The 19,444-nt window shown below is 49.3% G+C and overlaps 1 long non-coding RNA gene across 1 annotated transcript; it reads left to right on the top strand.

Annotated features, from left to right (window-relative positions):
- Nucleotides 1-3,152: 3,152 nt before the first annotated feature.
- On the top strand, nt 3,153-7,866 carry LOC135827501 (uncharacterized). The gene is made up of 3 exons (XR_010555466.1): nt 3,153-3,448; nt 7,025-7,267; nt 7,609-7,866. It is a non-coding gene; the product is annotated as an uncharacterized LOC135827501 (long non-coding RNA).
- Nucleotides 7,867-19,444: the final 11,578 nt, after the last annotated feature.

Raw genomic sequence — 19,444 nt, 5'->3', positions numbered from 1 at the left:
TGACACGTACAAAATGGCGACCTACGTCATCGTGTGCACGCACAATAGTACCGGAAAATGGAATACTGTCACGAACACAGTGCGAATTAATAATACAAAGCTCAAGAAGAATTGACACGTAGTGATCAACCGCAAATATGTGTGTTATCAAAAAAGGAATAGAGAGAGGGAAAGAGAGAGAGAGAGAGAGAGAGAGAGAGAGAGAGAGAGAGAGAGAGCGAGAGAGAGAAAGAGAGAGAGAGAGAGAGATGAGATGGCATTGACAGTTACTTGGCCAACCTATTACACCTCTCCCTCTAGACGCCACTAATCAGGAACAATATCGCACTGGGCATCGACGGATAGCTGGGGCATGGAGATTATAGGGTGGGACCAAGTCAATGTCTCCGCCATCAAATTCCAGGGTGACGGCTTACTGTCACTCTTGGCAGGACTCGGCTAAGCGCTGTGGACATCAGTAGTAATGTAAGGCAATTCAAGTCACCCCTCCCTTTACATCCTCAGTGTTCGGTAATACAGGAGCTCAGTCTAGCTTCAGCAGTCAATGTTGACCACTGTCTCTGCGTCATTGACATGGCTGATCACAACGGTTGATGGTGACACACTCTTCTCCACTTTCCAGCCAGGCTCAAATGGCGGGAGCAGCTTCTGGTGACACCCGGGGCGTAGGAACAGTACTGCATCACCGAGAATGTAGGCTGACTGTTTGCTGCTGCGTGGTTGTGGAGAGCTCGATGCAGACAACTCTCTCTCCACAACAACGCGTACATGGGCAGCCGATCCATGCAGCTTGTTAACCCACTCGCTCACCACAGGGGCGGACAGGCACGCTTCCAGAACTAATGAACGGGGCTTCCAGGCTCACATCGCGCGCAATTATGGATATGCATGATGTATATTGGTCATGCATTTATCACCGTTGTTTTTAGCTATTCTACTTTGACCCGGTTTTATCACCTCATCGCTGTACATAATTCATTGTATTTGTTCTTGTTTGCTCTTCCTTGTATATCACCTGAGGAAAAGGTACAGAAGTTTACTCGCATAACCATTAGAGTATTATGAATGTTATTGAAGAGCCTAAGTTTTGTCCTATCAACATAATGAGCAGTTGTCCTTTGCTTCATCAGCCTGGAAAACATTTAATGAGTTACTTGCGTCACATCAGACGTGCTCGTAAGTCCAATGTTTTGAAGAGATCTGGTATATGGTTCCACGTTGGCACTTCGAGAATCGCAGCATCTCGGCTTCATCTTGAAAACCTCTTGAGTGGTGGACTCCAGGTGCCATTGTGTGATCTACAAGAATCCCCCGGTCCTGGAGAATGGCATGGCCGTTTGAATGCGCCCTGCACAAACCACTCTGGTTCAACTCATCCAATGGGGTGGCCATCGCCTAATCGGTGAGGGAACCTACTTTTGCCACCTGTACAATATGCATTGTCGAGATGCACATCACCTTCTACAGAGGATGTTGCCACCCCAGCAGCCCCAACACCAGCTGGCGAGTGGATGCAGTTTTTGGCGTTCCGGAATCATTCAATCCTGTGTGTATGTATACCTGTTAGATGTGTCTCGAGTATGTTCTATACAGCTGAGTGGCAGCCTTCCCAGGACCATGCCTTTTTTGATTAGGCTGTTGCTTTCCTCTGGTGTCAAACCAGATGAAATAAACACAAATTGACCTGAGCCAAGGCACCTCATCACTCACCTGACATTGACAAAGATAGATTCACCATGGCATCAGGGAAGAATACATTCCCAGCAACTCCCCGGGCTGCCACGTCAGGCGAAATTACTGGTCAGTCGGCGACACGCATTTTTCACAAAAATTTGCGTTTCACCTGCTGGGAGAGTATGCGTGTACTCGAGTCTCATCCTGAGCACGTTTTTTTCTTCTTTTTTTCAGCTCCAGTATAGCTGTATTTTTCATTGCAAAGCCGTCCTCGATTGTTGTGTTCGTTGTTCAAACGAAGTGGACATTCAATCATGAAGGCAGAGGACATAGGAGCCTGATTGGAGTTTCTCGTGGCATAGGACGGCCACACAGAGACACTTTGGGATTTTCTGAATTATATAATACCGTACGCACGATGCTGAGATCAATTTGTGCGATATCAAATCGTTTGTGATCTACTGTAATAGGTGTATTTATGCCACGACCTGAATACTCACTATTCGTATTTCCCGCTCGTTCCCCTTGGCAATGAGCCACTCACATAGAAGAGCGCATGCTCCAGTTCTGTTCTAGTCTGTCTTGAGTTGTCGTTGTCCTGTTCTCCTTCTGTTTACACTCTTATCGAATACTTCTAATTATCCAATCATAATACCCTTGTGTTCCGGTGTGAGGGGGCATCATTAGCCGGGAGCAGCTAACACTGGTGGCAGCGGAAAACGTCCACCACTACATCGCTGGCGGAGTATGTACGCCTTCGGAGATCGCCGACTATGAAGAACCACGAAGGCCCACGCAAGTGAAACCATATCCTCATCCACTCTCGATCTCTTCGTCGATATTTTCCTTTCTGCTCGTCGTTTTCTTGTTGCATGCATTGTTTACCATGGTTTACAGTCCATAGGTCAAGCATTGGCGCCAACCTGTCTGGCCAAACATTTTCGGAACATTTTCTGTGTCCGTGTTTTGTGCATGATTGCATACTGACTGCTGTCTAGTGTCTGTTGTTAGGATATCTGCTAGCTGGGTAGTATAGTCTAGCTACACTGTGTCCGTACATAGAGTACGAGTAGTTGCCTATTTGGAATTGTCTCTGCCAAATTTAGTTGTTTGCCGCTACACACGATAGGCTACGTAATAGATTTAGATCGATAGTTGATCGAGGCGTCGATCGAGTCCACGGGAAATTTTTGCAGATAATTTTTTTCGAAAATTCAAAAATACTAAAACAATTTTTTTTCACAATGGGCCGTTCAGCGAATTCGAAGTCCAAGAGACAAGAAAAGTTAGTTAGAGCGTAGCTTCGCGGAAGCTGGCTGTGACATGAACATTACTGAAGAGCGCGAGAGTTCGCCGGTACACGGGTTGTCCCATCGTTTTCGCTTGCCGGACACAGACACACCACATGCACGTCCACTGCCGAAGCCAGTTTTGCTTCCTGAGACATTCGGAAATCAGCCAGGCCATGATTTCACCACGTACATGAGGCATTTCGTCCACACATGCGAGCTGAGTGGGTACGACGACGAACAAAAGCTACGGCTACTACCTGCTCGCCTTGTTGGTACAGCTCATGAGATGTTCACCGAAATTCTAACTCACACGCCTGACATGAACTTTTCTGACACAGTCGAGGCTCTGCATGTCCGTCTTGAGCCGCCCCAGCAAGCATTGATGCACGAGGCCAGTCTTCGCCAGCGAGTGAAGCTGGCGAGTGAAACTCAGCACGGGTATGCCACGGAACTTCGTCGGCTCGCTCGTCGAGCCTACCCAGGTAGTCGCTTGGGCACTTTCAATTTTCAAAAGTCCTGTGTACATTTGAGTCCAACATTTCTAGCGCTATCCTAGCTGATAGAGTGGGTCTCTAGGAGTGTTTTGGCACTAGGGTGCCATCTCGGAGCTGGGGCATAAGGGAGCGGCGAGTGGAATACTGCGTGTCCAATTTCCTGTACAATTTAGATTATGTAACCATGGTAACGGCGCTGACTCATTCAAAGACTGGCAGAATTTACGTCGTATTGTCGACTTTCCGAGTTGCCTATGTGACTGTAAAGTACACCAGGCACGCAGATACATTGAATGTTTGATGATAGGATGATGTGGACTGTATAGACCTCTTCAGGTTCCTGAAAATATTAATATCATACTATTTTTGGTTCAAAGCTAGCTACACACTAGAGCACAATCAGGTATGTACAGTAGAAAGTTACTCCTGTGATTAGTTTATACTATTGCAGAGTTCCATTACTAGATTCAAAGTTCCATAATGTATGCCAGGATTTTATAGTTTGGTAGTATGAGTCCGTGATGATGCCCGAGCACTCAGTGTGGCATGACAAATCGGCAAATCACGAAGTACAGTTGGAAACCGCCTTACTGCCATCAAACAATCATCTCGTTATAACACAATCAAGCCTGTCTACCTCAGATAAGCAAGTGTCTTAGTACACTGTTCTTGATATCATAGGTGTCCTCAGTCATGGAACATTTGGTGATTATAAAAAGTACACAGCAAATGTTTAAAACCGGCACCTAAGAAATCACGGGATGGCCCACGCCTGTTATTAAAAATACACCAAAATGATAAGAATTCTCAAGGCAGAGACCAATGCGCAGCAACACGTACACATACAGTGTTTGCATTTGAGCTGCAATTGCAGCAGTTGGCACTGAGTGTCAGTAACACTCTGTTAACAAGTTACGGCCGCGAGATACATGTATATAGCAAGGAGCATGACTTCATGCCTGGCGTCGCGGGTCACAAGAGAAAACCCGAGCATTAGAAATAATATTTAAAATACACAATGAGAGGCTTTGGGATGCGTCTAGGCAATGCAGTGTAGCCATTCACTGTGGAGAGAGGAGTCAGTGACTGCTATACTAGGTTGTCGTGCACGGGTGACTTATAACCTAGTTACTTGCAGTGACAGTATCGGTAGGACTAGTAAGTATGCTGGCATAACCTGTACAGGCAAACAGTAGAAATAGCATGGAACATGACCAGGTACAAGTGCACAGCGAACATACTGAGGCGCGCTGTCGAAAAGCACGATGGAAGTGGTTGACCTGGAATGCTCTGTTGGGGACTGCCAGCTACACTTGGTTGAACGCAGTTGGACACACACGACCGGCGGACGCACAAAATATGACATCCTGTGCTAGAGACTGGGCGCGACAGTGTGTTCTGAGATGTTGCCGGTTGTGCAATTCAGCCGGAAGTTCCTTCCCTGTGAACATTAGAAACACACAAGCCATAACAATGAGTTAATAAGACCTCCACAATATTGACTTCCTGATATCCAACATCATGCAAAACTACTTTTGTATTACATATTCACTTTTCTGCTACGTATGTCCGATTATTACACGTGCACAGACTACACACACTGTACATACGTCACTGCACAATCGGAGTGTGCTCGTTTTTCTCACATTTCTACGGTCCACTATGTGCACGTTATGTGCACATCTTCTGACATGGACAGCACAATGTCTGTGCAATCAAATGCTACCACTGCAGTTGGGAAAAGTCCCAGGCAGTTACTGCCAGGGGGTGGGGGGGGGGGGGGGAGCAGAGGAAGGGGAGGGCATACAAGTCAAACACTAAGATCCACAATGAGAAGATTATAGTGAGTGGCTAGGGTAGATGCTTACCAGTAATAAGAAGACATAGGAACTTGTAGAGGTCACCAGGAATTGGAGTTGCCTCAGCTTGGAGGCTCTCGGCAGTCGGCACGGCAGCGCCACGTGTTTCCAGTGGCTGGATGGTGTGGCGCAAATGGAGTGCTGTGTGACGCATCTCAAGCTCAGCAATGGCTTGCACACCAACACGACTATGGTCTGCCATATCCTCAATGTCAAGTTCCTGACCGTCTTTATCCTCTGTAGGTCCTACAAGGCTCTTGGCACACACGGATAGAAGCAAGGCCTTGGGGAGCGCAGAGGAAATCACAAATTCCCCGGCAGTTGGTCGGCTTGGACAGCTGAAGAACAAGATCTGTTCCTGGAAATAATCAACTAGCAGCTGTTTCAGAGCAAATAAACGCCACCTGGGTGGGTCGTTGACGCCAATGGAAGACAGGAGGGTGGCATACTTCCGGCGCATGCTGGCCATGCTCACACAAGCACCGACGTCTACCTTACTTTGAGATAGGACAAGTGTCTGCACAGACATGGTCAGCTGGGCAAATGCTGCACCGAAGCTGTCAGTATGACCCAGGGACGGTGCTGTAGTGGACACTGTGGGCTTCGTCAGGCCCTCGAGTGTCCTCTTGTGAGTGTAGTTGGCCAGGCACGAGCGGTGATACTTGATTTCCCTGGCGATTGCATCTCCACCAGACACCTCCCTCAAGACCCGCGAGTCACTGCGAATTGTTGCAGCATTGACGATGTTATTGCTCGCACTGAACGATATGCATTGGGTCAGTGGCTCCTTTTTCCCACTTCTTCTTCTTGACAGGTGCTGGCAGAATAGGCACAAATTTTAATCTGTCTGGCTCCCACTGGAACGGGTCCGCTTTTTGGGGGGCTCAACATCTCTTTGCTCAGGCTCGCTGTCATCACTGTCATCATCATCACCTTCACTGCCTTCGTCGCCACCAACAGCCTCGACGGGCCGGACAGACTCAGCAACGGCTGTCTTCTTCAAAGTCTTTTTGTTTGTGTACCACTTGAAACAGGCTTTGCGGTATAGAACTTCGCCGCAAGTTTCTCTATCAAGATTTCCGATCGACATCCAAGTGTCATCTCTCTTCGTCTCAGCTGCATTCCATAGGGTAGTCCAGGTAGTCTCCGTCAAGCGCTTGAGAGGCTGATGAGCAGGAAAATTCGGGTTGTGACAAATGCATTTCACTCCTTCACCTGAAGCTTTCGCCAAGGAAACAGTTTCCAGCCCCAAATCGTCTGCCATGTCGAACAAGACAACTAACAACAGGAATCATAAACACTTGCACCTTCTTATCTGCCATCTACCTGTCTAGGTTGTCGGACAGATCGGCAAAGAAACTTAGAGAGGCCATGCGATCGGAATTGGATGAAAACAAAAACACAATTGTCGAACCAGTCAAGTAAGTTTGAAATTTAGTCGTGGGCGGACGTCATCATCCTTTTCACTTGCGCAGAATTCCCATATGCGTGTTTTGAGCATGCGCTTAATTTGCACAGTGTTCGTCTTCGTATTCAAACAAGTCGCCGTAACTCCCTTCAGCCCCAACGCAGAAAAGGCACCCAAGCGCGAAATTGTTTGCCCTGCCGATCTCCAACACGTCCAACCACCCACGAAATGTTGGACTCAAATCGACACAGGAAATCAGAAACGAGCACTTTTTGAGAAACCGGCCAACTGACTAAGGACAACAAGGTGCACTGCTTGATTCAATGCTTTTGCAACTTTTTATTGATGGCCAGGCATCGAAGGATTTGCGCTTGGCGTTGGCGTCACCTCGGCCCACTGATTTGGACACGGCGGTCCAAAAGGCCATCGAGGTAGGTGCTATTTATGCTCGCGAGCAGGCCCGCACCGTACCTCACCAGTACGCACAGCCCGTATTTGCTGCTGCTCCGGAAGTGAAGCCCCGTCGCACTGCTCATGGTCGTGACACCTACGCAGCAGTCGGTCCACTGAAATCGGAATCTGAGCGAGACCAGTTGGCTTCGCTTTTGTCGAGTTTTGATTCGCGTCTCTCTGCTTTGGAGGCGAAAATGGAAAGCGTGAGTCTGTATCGCCCCACCCGACCCCAGCAAGACCATGTACGTTTTGTTGCTCGTGGTGCTGGTGCTGGTGCGCTTAGCCGTGGTCGTGGCCAGAGTTTTGCTACAAGGCCTGTGCGTAGAGTGTGCCATGGATGTGGTGAAGAGGGCCACTTCATTGCATCTTGCCCGCACACAAAAAACTAGGTTGGACTGGTGACACGGGGCCGCCGTCAGTCGTCCGAGTGGAGCCCCTCGAGGAGGTATGTGGTGCGATCTCACCCATTATTGTGCACGTTGATGTTTGTCTTTCGTCTTCGTCTTCGTCTCCTGTTGTTGCTCTTGTTGATTCTGGTTCAAGTGTGTCGTTAGTACATTCTAAATTGTTGCCTAATTTGACAGAGCGACCTCCTCTAGAGTCTGCTCCGCGGTTGTGTGCAGTCAATGGCGCACAACTTCCTGTCGTTGGATCCATGGATCTGTGTATGTCGCTAGGAAATCTGTCTTTCCAGCACGCAGTTGTTGTCTCTCCTGGTATTCACTGCGACATGATTCTTGGTTCCGATTTTTTGTTGCAGCATGGTGGTGTATTAGATATTGCTCGTGGTGTTGTGATGTTTGGCGATGTGTCTGTTCCGTTCCATGTTTCTGGTTCCGGGTGTCCTCCGTCACGTACGCCCTATGATCGTATTGTTCCGCGTAATACTTCCTCCTCATGTCATACTCATACTCCTCATTCTGAATCTGATGCATGCTCCGACGATGTACCTGTTTCGTCGTATTCTTCTCGTGTTGCCCTTGACGATGAGCTGTCTGTGCCTGCTGGCCATGTTGTGCTAGTACCATGTGTCTATGTGGATGCTTGTTCGGAAACTCTGGATTGTGTTGCTGATCCACTAGAGTCGTTTGTGGATAAGTTTCCTACGTTGTCGGTGACACCTGCACTTGTAACAGTGGGTCCCGATCACGCACACATTGTCATGACAATTGAGAATCATGCTGAGCATAATATTATTATACATAAAAACACCAATATTGCCGAACTGTCTCCTCTCATTATGGATGATGATGATGAAGATGACGCCGCCGTTTCATCCGTCACCACTGATCACACACCTGAACTCACAGAACAGCGCAAGGCTACCATTAATGAATACGTTAAATCACAACAAAACCTCTCATCCAAAACCAAAAGCATGCTCACCACACTCCTTATTGATAATCACTACCTATTTATATTGCATGAAGACGACTATGGCTATTGTGATATGTTTCCGCATAAAATTGATACAAGCACACATACTCCTATTAAACAAGCAGCTCGGCGCATTCCGTATCACCGTCGCGTTGCTCTGCAGACGTTATTGGATGAGTTACTAGAGAAGGGTATCATCCAAGAGTCTATCAGTCCGTGGGCGTCTCCGATCGTGTTGGTTCCTAAGAAGGTCCTTACGACTTTGCGTTGACTATCGTAAGTTAAACGGTGTCACGAAGCCGGACGCCTATCCGATTCCACGGGTGGATGACATGCTTGATTTGCTGTCTGGTTGTAAGTGGTTTTCGTCGCTCGATCTCGCGTCTGGGTATTGGCAGATTGCGATGGATCCTGACGACCGAGCGAAGACCGCGTTTACAACACCATTGGGCCTGTATGAGTTTACAGTGCTGCCGATGGGGTGCAGGAATGGTCCTGCCACCTTCCAGCGAGTTATGGAAGCTGTTCTTCGTGGGCTGTGTAATGCTGCAGCTCAGCCATTTTGTCGTGTCTTCTTTGACGATGTTTTAAATGCGAGTGAAACATTGTCTGGCCAGGTGTTGATTTTGTCGCGAGTCTTTGAGCGTGTGCGTTCAGCAGGCCTGCGTTTTAACTTGGCAAAGTGTTCCTTTTTCCGGTCGGACGTCGCGTTCCTCGGGCACCGCGTGTCGGCAGACGGAATTGCCCCGGATCCGGACAAGGTTTCCGCGATACTTGCGTGGAAGACGCCGAAGTCTGTCACTGCGGTCAGGTCATTCCTTGGTTTCGCAGGATATTACCGTCGATTCATCCGTGGATTTGCGCAGCGGTCTGCCCCGCTGACGGCTCTCACTGGCAAGAATGCGCAATTTGTTTGGTCGAAAGCTTGCGACGCTTCCTTCCGAGCACTGAAGTCTGCGCTGTCGAGTGCTCCGGTTATGGCATTCCCGGACTTCGGACCAGATGCCGGTCCCTTCCTTCTGGACACAGATGCCTCGAAAGTGTCCATTGGTGGTGTCCTGAGCCAGGTACAGGACCAGGTGGAACGCCCCATTGCGTTTGGTGGGCGCATAATGTCGAAAGCGGAGCGTAACTATGACGCCAGTGACCGCGAAGCCCTGGCCCTTGTCTTTTTCGCCAACCACTTCCGGCATTATCTGCTTGGTCGCGAATTCACTGCAAGGACAGACAATACCGCGTTAACTGCGTTGCGGGCAACCAAGGAGCCCGTGGTCGCAAAGCTCGATGGATTGAGGCTTTGGCCGAATTCGAGTTTGCTGTTGTGCACCGCCCTGGTTCTCGACACAGGAATGCCGATGCTATGTCCCGCGTGGTGACCGATGTGCCGTCGCCTCCGCCGAGTCCGCCGCCTATTGCCCGTGATGTTCCGCTGTCAGCTGCTGCTGAAGTGCCAGTTGCTGGAGCCACTTTCGTCAGTTCTCCTGATCCGCCGCCTGATTGTTTTCGGCCGCAGGATATTCTGAGTGCCCAGTCTGCTGATCCTGATCTCGCTGCGGTTTTATCTTGGTACGATGCTGCCAGTGGGAAATTTGTCCGTCCACCTGAAGAGGATGTCCGTCCCTTCAGCCGTCTTCAGAAATTCCTTTGGTCTTCTGTTTCTCAGTTGCGTCTTATCGATAAGGTGTTGTATCTTGATCCCCCGTTCGCTCATGATGTTGATGTCGAACATCCTGTTCTGATTGTCCCTGTCGTTTTGCAGTCTGCTGCGCTCGCGCCTGTTCATTCTCTGCCCAGTGCTGGTCACTTTGGCATTGAGAAAACGTTACATCTGGCCCGTCAACGTTTCTTTTGGCAGGGTATGGCATCCGATGTCCAGATTTATGTGCAGAGTTGTCCGACTTGTGCTCAGTTGGCTTCTAAGAATCCAGTGCACCGTGCTCCGTTGCAGTCCATGGCTGCTGGTTTTCCGTTTGAGTTTGTCGCATTGGATATCGTTGGTCCGCTTCCTGTGACTCCAACCGGTAACAGGTATGTCCTTGTCATCGTCGACGACTTCACTCGCTGGGCTGAAGCCGTTCCTTTGTCTGCCATTACTGCTGAGGCTGTCGCTCTGGCATTTGTTCATGGTTGGGTGTCTCGCTTTGGAGCGCCACGTCGCCTCCACTCTGACCAAGGCTCTCAGTTCGAAACTCGGTTGTTCCAGTCGTTGTGCACCATCCTTGGCATCCGGAAATCCCGCACAACCAGTTACCACCCCGAGGGCAATGGACTTGTTGAACGCCTCAATCGTACGTTAATCCATCACCTGAAGGCTTTTGTTGGCCCTACAGATGTCCATTGGGATATTCACCTTCCGCTTGTTCTTCTCGCCTACCGTGCTGCTGTACACAGTAGTACTGGTTTTACGCCTTCCCGTTTGTTGTATGGTGCTGAGCTTCGCCTGCCTGTTGATCTGGTCTTTCCTCCTCCTGATCCTCCCGAGCTCTCCCCATTTGCCTATGTTCAGCTCGTACGTGATCGGTTAGCTCAGGCTCATTCTCTTGCTCGTGTTCAATTAGCTGCTGTCCATCGTCACCAGAAGTCAGTGTATGATGCTCACTGCAGTGGTGCTTCATTTGTCGTTGGCGATTTAGTCTGGCTGCATGATAAGGTGATTCATGCCGGCGAGTCTGCCAAGTTCCACCGTTATTGGTCCGGTCCGTTTCGTGTTGTTCGTGTGAATGGTCCTACGTCGTATACCTTGTCTATGCCTGGGTGTGAACCAGGGAGTCGTAAAAGCCCGGGAGAGGACACGGGATGCGCGCACGCGGACGATGTTTGCCTCGGCCAGAAAGTGAAGCACGCTAGGCCGGCGCGGCCGGATCTGCTCGATCCACGGCGCTGTGCTCGTCTTCAGGGCAGGGAGTCCTAAAATACCAATATTTTACAACTCGTTGTTGACACCATATCCGAAACTGGTGGCGAAGGAACCATAAACATGATTGTGTGTCTGTCTGTCAGACTCAGTACACATGGTACAGGGGGTGGGGATTGGAGTGTGTGTGTGTGTGGCCGTGGGGGGGGGGGGGGGGCGTGTGTATGTGCACATGTGCTTGTACTTTTGTGTGTGTTTGTACAGTGTTTGTGTGTGCGCTCGCGTGCGTGTGTGCGCATTTTGTGCACAATTCCGTTATGAAGTACAAATGATAGGTTTACCTTTTGTACACTCGCCAAGACTTCGGTTAGATTCACTGAGAACCTTTCTGGCCAACCTGGAGGCTGAGCTTTCCGTTTCCTAAACGGCTAAAGTCACCGCGTACTCAGTATACGAGTAGAAAAGTGTTGAAATTATCAAGATTTATAAATAACGACCTGCAACCATGCACAACGTAGATAGATAGGGAACACACATTGATTGTTTTTTAAAAAAGAATCCAGGCAATATCATGAATCATGGAACGAGTGCGTAATAATGCTCTATGTTGCGTTTTGACGATGCTGAAGGAAGGGAGCCGTTGCGATTCACTCACAACACACGCACAGAAGTCCACTCGACTGCAATTTCAGTGCAATTTCTGACACAAATTCATAACTCCACGAGTACGAGGAAGCTCAGCGGATCTCCACAAGAACTTTCGCCCATCACCTGCAATGGAATATGGGCTGTATGATACGACCAGTGGCTAACACGGGAAGTGGCTTCATTTTCCACAAATCTCGTTTCATTCACAACCATTTGGCTGCAATTTCAGTGCAATTTCTGCCACAAATTCAACTCCACGAGTACGAGGAAGCTCAGCGGATCTCCACAAGAACTTTCGCCCATCAACTGCAATGAAATATGGGCTGTATGATACGACCAGCGGCTAACACGGGAAGTGGCGTCATTTTCCACAAATCTCGTTTCATTCACAACCACTTGACTGCAATTCAGTGCAATTTCTGCCACAAATTCAACTCCACGAGTACGAGGAAGCTCAGCGGATCTCAACACGAACGTTCGCCCATCACCTGCAATGGAATATGGTCTGTATGATACGACCAGCGGCTAACACGGGAAGTGGCGTCATTTTCCACAAATCTCGTTTCATTCACAACCATTTGACTGCAATTCAGTGCAATTTCTGCCACAAATTCAACTCCACGAGTACGAGGAAGCTCAGCGGATCTCAACACGAACGGTCGCCCATCACCTGCAATGGAATATGGGCTGTATGATACGACCAGCGGCTAACACGGGAAGTGGCGTCATTTTCCACAAATCTCATTTCGTTCACCCCAACTCAAATAAAATTGAAGTACAATTAGGGATTTATCTTGCATTTCCATCGCCTCAGAATAAATTAACTTCGATAAACTGAGAGAGAATGAGTGAGGCAGCCGGAAGAATTGAGGATGAAAATAGAGATCAGAAGACTCGACGGAGCAATCGTCTCCGTGCTCTAAGAGAAATCGGAGAATGTCCCAATTAGTATTTCAAGAAGACATCACAATTTTCGAAAATAATAATTTCCTCGCCTCGCAACACCGTTCCCTGGCAGCGTTCCCCGGCAGCGCGAGGCAAAGATGTTTTCTGGGAATGTGTGCCGTGTCCTCTCCCGGGCTTTTACGACTCCCTGGTGTGAACGTACCGTCCATTTCAATCGCCTCAAGAAAGCTGTAACTGTGTCCGGTCCTGTTACATTGCCGCTGCCTGATGATGATTCGCCGCGCTGCGTTCCGCCGCTACAGCCGCCGTCGTCTGATCCGGTCCGTACTTCTTCTCCTGTTTCTCGTCGTTCTGGCCGTGTCCGCACTGCACCTGCTCGACTAGCTGACTATGTCCTGGACTGAGTTTATTATTTGGTTTGTTTTCTTTTGTTGTTCCTAGGTATTTCGTTCATTCCCGTGGACGTGAATTTTAGCTAGGTGTAATAGGTGTATTTATGCCACGACCTGAATACTCACTATTCGTATTTCCCGCTCGATCCCCTTGGCAATGAGCCACTCACATAGAAGAGCGCATGCTCCAGTTCTGTTCTAGTCTGTCTTGAGTTGTCGTTGTCCTGTTCTCCTTCTGTTTACACTCTTATCGAATACTTCTAATTATCCAATCATAATACCCTTGTGTTCCGGTGTGAGGGGGCATCATTAGCCGGGAGCAGCTAACACTACCACATCGAGCAGAACGGGATCCAAACACAAGCTTACCGACGGTTAGGCTGCCGACCTGACTGGACAAATGATCCCTGGCTTCACCAGACGCCAGAAGTCCGACACCATGTCCTTTGCCAACGTGTTCTCCACTGCAGCTGAACGTGACGAAGTTTCAGGTGCTGAAGATACGGATAACAGTGGCGCACAGGTCACAATCACACAGGTCACAATCAACGACGTCCATCTCCAAAAAGAACTCCATCTTCGTCGTGAAAAGGCTTGAAATACTCAATATTCAACCGAGATTCGCGGTCTCACCCTTTCTCAGATCGAATCATTTTTTGTTATAGCAGTTGCAGGGCAGATCCCCGCCACTACTTCAACAGAAGATGGCTCCAAAGCATGCCTGGAACAAGCCATATCGAGGTTGCAAGCCACCCCTCTCAGCACTTTATTTGAAGAAATTTGAAATTTCAATGGTGGAAGATATACTATGAAGAGAATTTCAAAAAGTATGTTTCGCGGAGCGATCGCTCAACCTACGTCATTCAAACTTTGCAGGATGGTTCAGACGTACATGCTAGGCATGGAACCACAGAAGATGATATCATAGCTGACACACAGAGTCACACACACAGCAGATTCGTGTGCACAGATACTAAATTAGTGGACGTCGTCATCTTCTTCCCGCTGATCTCAAATGTACTATGACGTGCTATTTCGCCTGACGACCTCGCCAACGTGTTCTCCACTGCAGCTGAACGTGACAAAGTTTCAGGTGCTGAAGATACGGATAACAGTGGCGCACAGGTCACAATCAACGGAATAACATTTGAGTGCTAACTTGACAACAGCACCATCTTCCGACAACCTCTGCTCCTCATACCCTAGTTCCTCTAAATCCGAACGCTAAAGCATTCCAACCCACTGTTACAAGAACAGTGCTTGTAACATCGGAGCAAAATATGACCATTGCATTCCTCAACATTAATTTTGTAGTCTACGCTACAAAATGCATGAACTGTCGGACCTGGTGCATTCGATGGACTGGGACATTGTCGTAGTGGCCGAGACTTGGTTCACCAACACAGCAGCTAACAATGAGATCGATATATCTGGATAAAGCCTTGCCATGCTGGATTGAGCCGGCCATCCCGGTGGAGGTGTGTGCCTGTATTACAGGGCTACTCTTCCTGTCACCATACAGCCAGATCTGAAGATCTGAAGGTGGACGGTACTGAAGGCGTGTGGATCAGTCTGCCCCACTCCAGACAGAGGCACCTTTTTGCGTGTATTTCCCCCCCCCCCCTGCTGAATCAATTCATTACCAGGACAGATTTGAGCAGGCTCTTCACCGGGGTTCAGTAGTATCACCATCTGTCAACCTGTTCGGTGACTTCAACATTAATGTTAGCTCAGCTGCAACACCCCAGCTCCACCATTTCAATGTTGGAATTCACTCTCTCGGTTGGATAAATCTAGACTCTTTCCAAACCCGAATACTAGTAACCCCAAGATGTTCAGCCAGCACGACACTGGACCTGATCCTCACCAGTAGCCCTGCTACAGTCTCCTGCAATGTCATAACCTGTACTCTGAGTGATCACTCGGCCGTACATGCTAGACTGGACCTCGCGCTACTGTCTGCTAAGCATCAACACTCCTCTCATCGCCAGGGAGCAATTTTAATGGGGTACTAGCTGTGCTAGTACTTGTTAGCAACAATCCGAACTAGCGCACACACTGCACTGCATTGCTCTGTACTGCATTCAGGACTGACGTCATGCGCTTTGTTTTGCTGCGTAATCACAAATGGCACCAGCCCATTTTGCTCAAAAGAAATACAAATCTTGCTTGCCCTGTTGTGCTCTTCCAGACAACGGATCGTTCTTCAGCAGTGTTTCTTTTTGGTGCTCTTCCTGACAACGGATCGTGCTTCTGCAGTGTATATTTTCCGTTCGTAGCTTTGCTGCCAGCCTGAGTGTCACCTTGACATTCTATTTCTTCAGTATGTCTGACCTAACTGTCGACACTGTCAAGGCAATGCATTGCCAAGCCCTCCGCGGCCAGCTTTTTCAGCGCAGCTTGAATCCGAAAGGAAACTGAGTAAAAGTATTTTACAGGACCGTTTGCTGCCACAACCAGCCCTTGATAGTGAGGTATGCTCCGGCCAGGAGAACCAGCAACATGACAGTGCGGACACGGCTCGCGAGCCCAGAAGCCCGACTGGCACCAATGCCTCCTCCGCCAGCTCAGGTCATGCGGGCTCGACGGATCTCTGCGCTCTCGTACGGGACGAGGTGTAGTCGGCTTTGTCGGCCGCCAACACTTCCGGCTCAACGTTCTGGCTGGTGTGCAGCCCGAATAACGATGGCAAGCTAAATATCGTTGAGTCGGATGACGCAAAGCAGGTGCGTCGCAAGGTTCACGATATTGCTACCCGGCTCGAGGCATGGACCGCATACATGTCTGTTATCACGGCTGCTGCCCCACACCGCACTGCTGATCTACTGAACTGATTGCGTACCAGCAGTTGATCCTGACTACTAACCGCCAGTTCTTCCCAAGCGCGTGGCTAGAGTGCGACCGCCAGCTGCGGATGCTCGTGGCCCAGTAACCAGGCATGAAGAGGTTGAACACCGTCGACGTGAACCTATGGCTGATAGCTTTCACAGGCCATGCACACCTAAAACGTGCTCAATGTAAGACGCTGCTTTTCGTCTCCAATCTTAATTCCCCAAGCCAGCAGCATGTACCTCAAGTGGTCGCACCCATACCAGCGACGGCCACTAAATCTGCCGCAACGTCAACAGAGGTCGCTGTTCTTCATCGTCGTTCGGCTTCTCCCACACCTACAGCCAGTGTGGCAAGGATCACCCATGCATCAGGTGCAACCAGCAGCAGCGCAGAGCCAATCGACCACCCCGTCGCTCCTAGCAGAATGGCTACTGAATCGCTTGATTCGGTACGTAGCTTCTTCCCTATACACTCTGCAGACACCACACTGCTAGCTGACCACTTTGCCCGCCTGTTACGTAACCACCCAGATCAATCATGTGTTGCGTATGTTCTCCATGCCCTGCGTCATGGTTTTGCTCTTGTATCTGCCGGCAAACACTACATTTCGGTTTTCTCTAATAATCTGCCCTCGGCTTTACTCATCCAGCATTTATTTCCGAGCAATTAACTGCTTCCTGCGCCTGCAGCAAGACCACAGGCCCCTTTTCGTCACCTCCATTTCAGTTCATGCGCTGGAATTGATGCCGTCCCCAAAAAGAACGGCAAGCTGTGAATGATCCACCATCTGTCCAGTCCGGAAGGCATCAGCGTGAACGACAGCATTTCTGCCGAGCCGCTCTCTCTGCTCTGTGTGAGCATTGAAAGCGCGATCAATATCATCATGTCATGCCCACAGCCGGTTTATTTGTCCAAGCTCGATGTACGCAGTGCATTTCGGCAGATCACAGTCTGCCGTCAGGACTTTTCTGGGAAGGCTCCAACTACTATGAGCGCTTTCTGCCTTTCGGTCTTTGCTCCAGCCCAGCCATCTTTGACTCAGTAGCCACAGCAGTCAACTGGATCATGCAGCACGAGTTTGCTATAGATCACCACCTTCATTACCTCAAGGTATTTCTTCATATCTCAACTGGTTTGGTTGCAGCCAACCAGCAACTGACCTTCCCCCTCCGGGCATTCACGTATCTCGGCATTCCTCCTTGCTACATACAAGCTTGAAGGGCCATCACCATCATTGACCTCCCTAGACTGCGAGTCCCATGAAGCTCGGCTACCAGAGGACAAGCTGTTCGAGATCCATGCGCCACTCGTGGGTACTATCAGCGGGCGCAGCATCGGCCAGCGTCAACTCTAGTCCCTCCTGGGGAAGCTCACTTTTGATGCCCGAGTCATCGTTCCTGGACGCACACTCATGCTTCATCTATGATCAGTGTGCCCTGAACTGTATCTGTGTATGTGAGTGCGGTGCGTAAAGCCCATCTTGAGAATGGGTTTGCCGGCCCCTTAGTAGATGCATGCCTTCTGAAGAGGGTGATTAAGGGCATCCAGCGATGCCATGGTACGGCTGTACTCACCCCTCGCCTACCTATCACTATGCCAATCCTATGACACTTGATGCATGCACGCCGGAAAAGTAGTATCCTGAATGGCCATGACGAGCTGCTCTACCAAGCCACCATGCTGCTATTGTTCTTTTGGATTTCTTCTGTGTGCCAAATTCACTGATGGCATCACACGGGGCTGCACTAGCTCCCCAGGTGACGGACGCCTGCAACTCTTCCTGCTTTCATCCAAGACAGACGCATTCGGTATAGACGTTACCAGTGACATTGACCCGTCTGTACCGTCGTACCGCCCGGTCCGTGCCATGGTTAGGTACCCATTTGTCACTCGTCGGGAGGGACCGGAGCAACTCTTTTTCGTACTCTCGAACGGACAGCAGCTGACCAGGCAGTCATTCACAGTAACAGTACGGTCTCTTGTCGTTGCGGCCGGTGTACCATCCCAGTCGAACTGGTAAGGCATTCAGTCCACATCTGTGCAGCCACCACCACTGGTATGGCTGGTGTCCCCGACTCCTTCTTTCGAGTGGCGGGTCAGCGGAAGAGCGATGCGTGTCTATGCTACATCTGGACTACAACAAGCGCTAAGCGCCAGCTATCGTACTGGCTTGCTGCCGTGTCATGGATGCCATGATGCCCGACTCGCATGAGTAATGAGCTTCTGAACTCTAGCTGCACAATGCTTGCCTGTGCTGACATTATTGACCCTTCCTGTGCATCAATAGTGCTTAGGTGACGGAGTGCTGGTTTCATGGGTCCACTCTCACAACTGGTGGTATCTAACTATTTGCTGCGGCTCTGCCTTACGCTATATTTTAATTTTAATTTACATCCATTTAGCACTGCAGCTCTACTTTGACCTAACAGCAGCTCTACTTTGAGCTAACAGCAGCTCTACTCTGAGCTAACAGCAGCTCTACTTTGAGCTAACCGCAGCTCTACTTTGAGCTAGCCGCAGCTCTACTTTGAGCTAACGCCAGCTCTGCTCTGAGCTAACAGCAGCTCTGCTCTGAGCTAGCAGCAGCTCTTCTTTGAGCTTCAAACGAGTTGTTTTGAAACCAGCACCCCTTAATCCATAGATGACTCTTTCTTGACTTTTTTGTGTGAGGGATGGGGCCAAACAGCAATATGCGCACCATAAACCTTCCAGAATTTCGGATGAGCTGGCCAATGCCAACCTGGGCGTGTTCCAACGACTTCCTCCACTGATGAGATGTGGAGCACTTGGCACACTAAATTCATGAGCGTTCTTGACAGACATGGCCCTCTTAAATCCGCCAGCAGGAAGGCGAGCTCATATCCACCGTGGTCTGACAGGAATTGTACCAATTCTAGTGTCGCAAGAACATGCTACATCGCCAGTTGCGTCAGGACAAGGACAGCACCTATCTCCACTTTGCATTCAGGCTGCCATGGACAAACGGATATCCTTTGCAAACACTCACAGCCCACTCGACATTGGACCAATTACTTGCTTTTGCACAAGAAGAACTAAAACTAAAAGAGCAAGAGAAAAAGGATCAAGCCTTGCGCACCAAGATCACATGGAGAAAATGGCGACCTACGTCATCGTGTGCACTCACAATAATACTAGGAAAATAATATTGGAAAATGGATGAACGTCACGAACAGAGCGCGGATAAAATTAATAATACAAAGGTCAACAAGAATTCATACGTAGTGATCAATAGTA

This window comes from Sycon ciliatum, chromosome 11 (assembly GCF_964019385.1).
Source record: "Sycon ciliatum chromosome 11, ocSycCili1.1, whole genome shotgun sequence".
NCBI classification, from domain to species: Eukaryota; Metazoa; Porifera; class Calcarea; order Leucosolenida; family Sycettidae; genus Sycon; species Sycon ciliatum.
The sequence above is the reverse complement of the archived record's forward strand: the minus strand, read 5'-3'. Positions and strand labels throughout refer to the sequence as shown.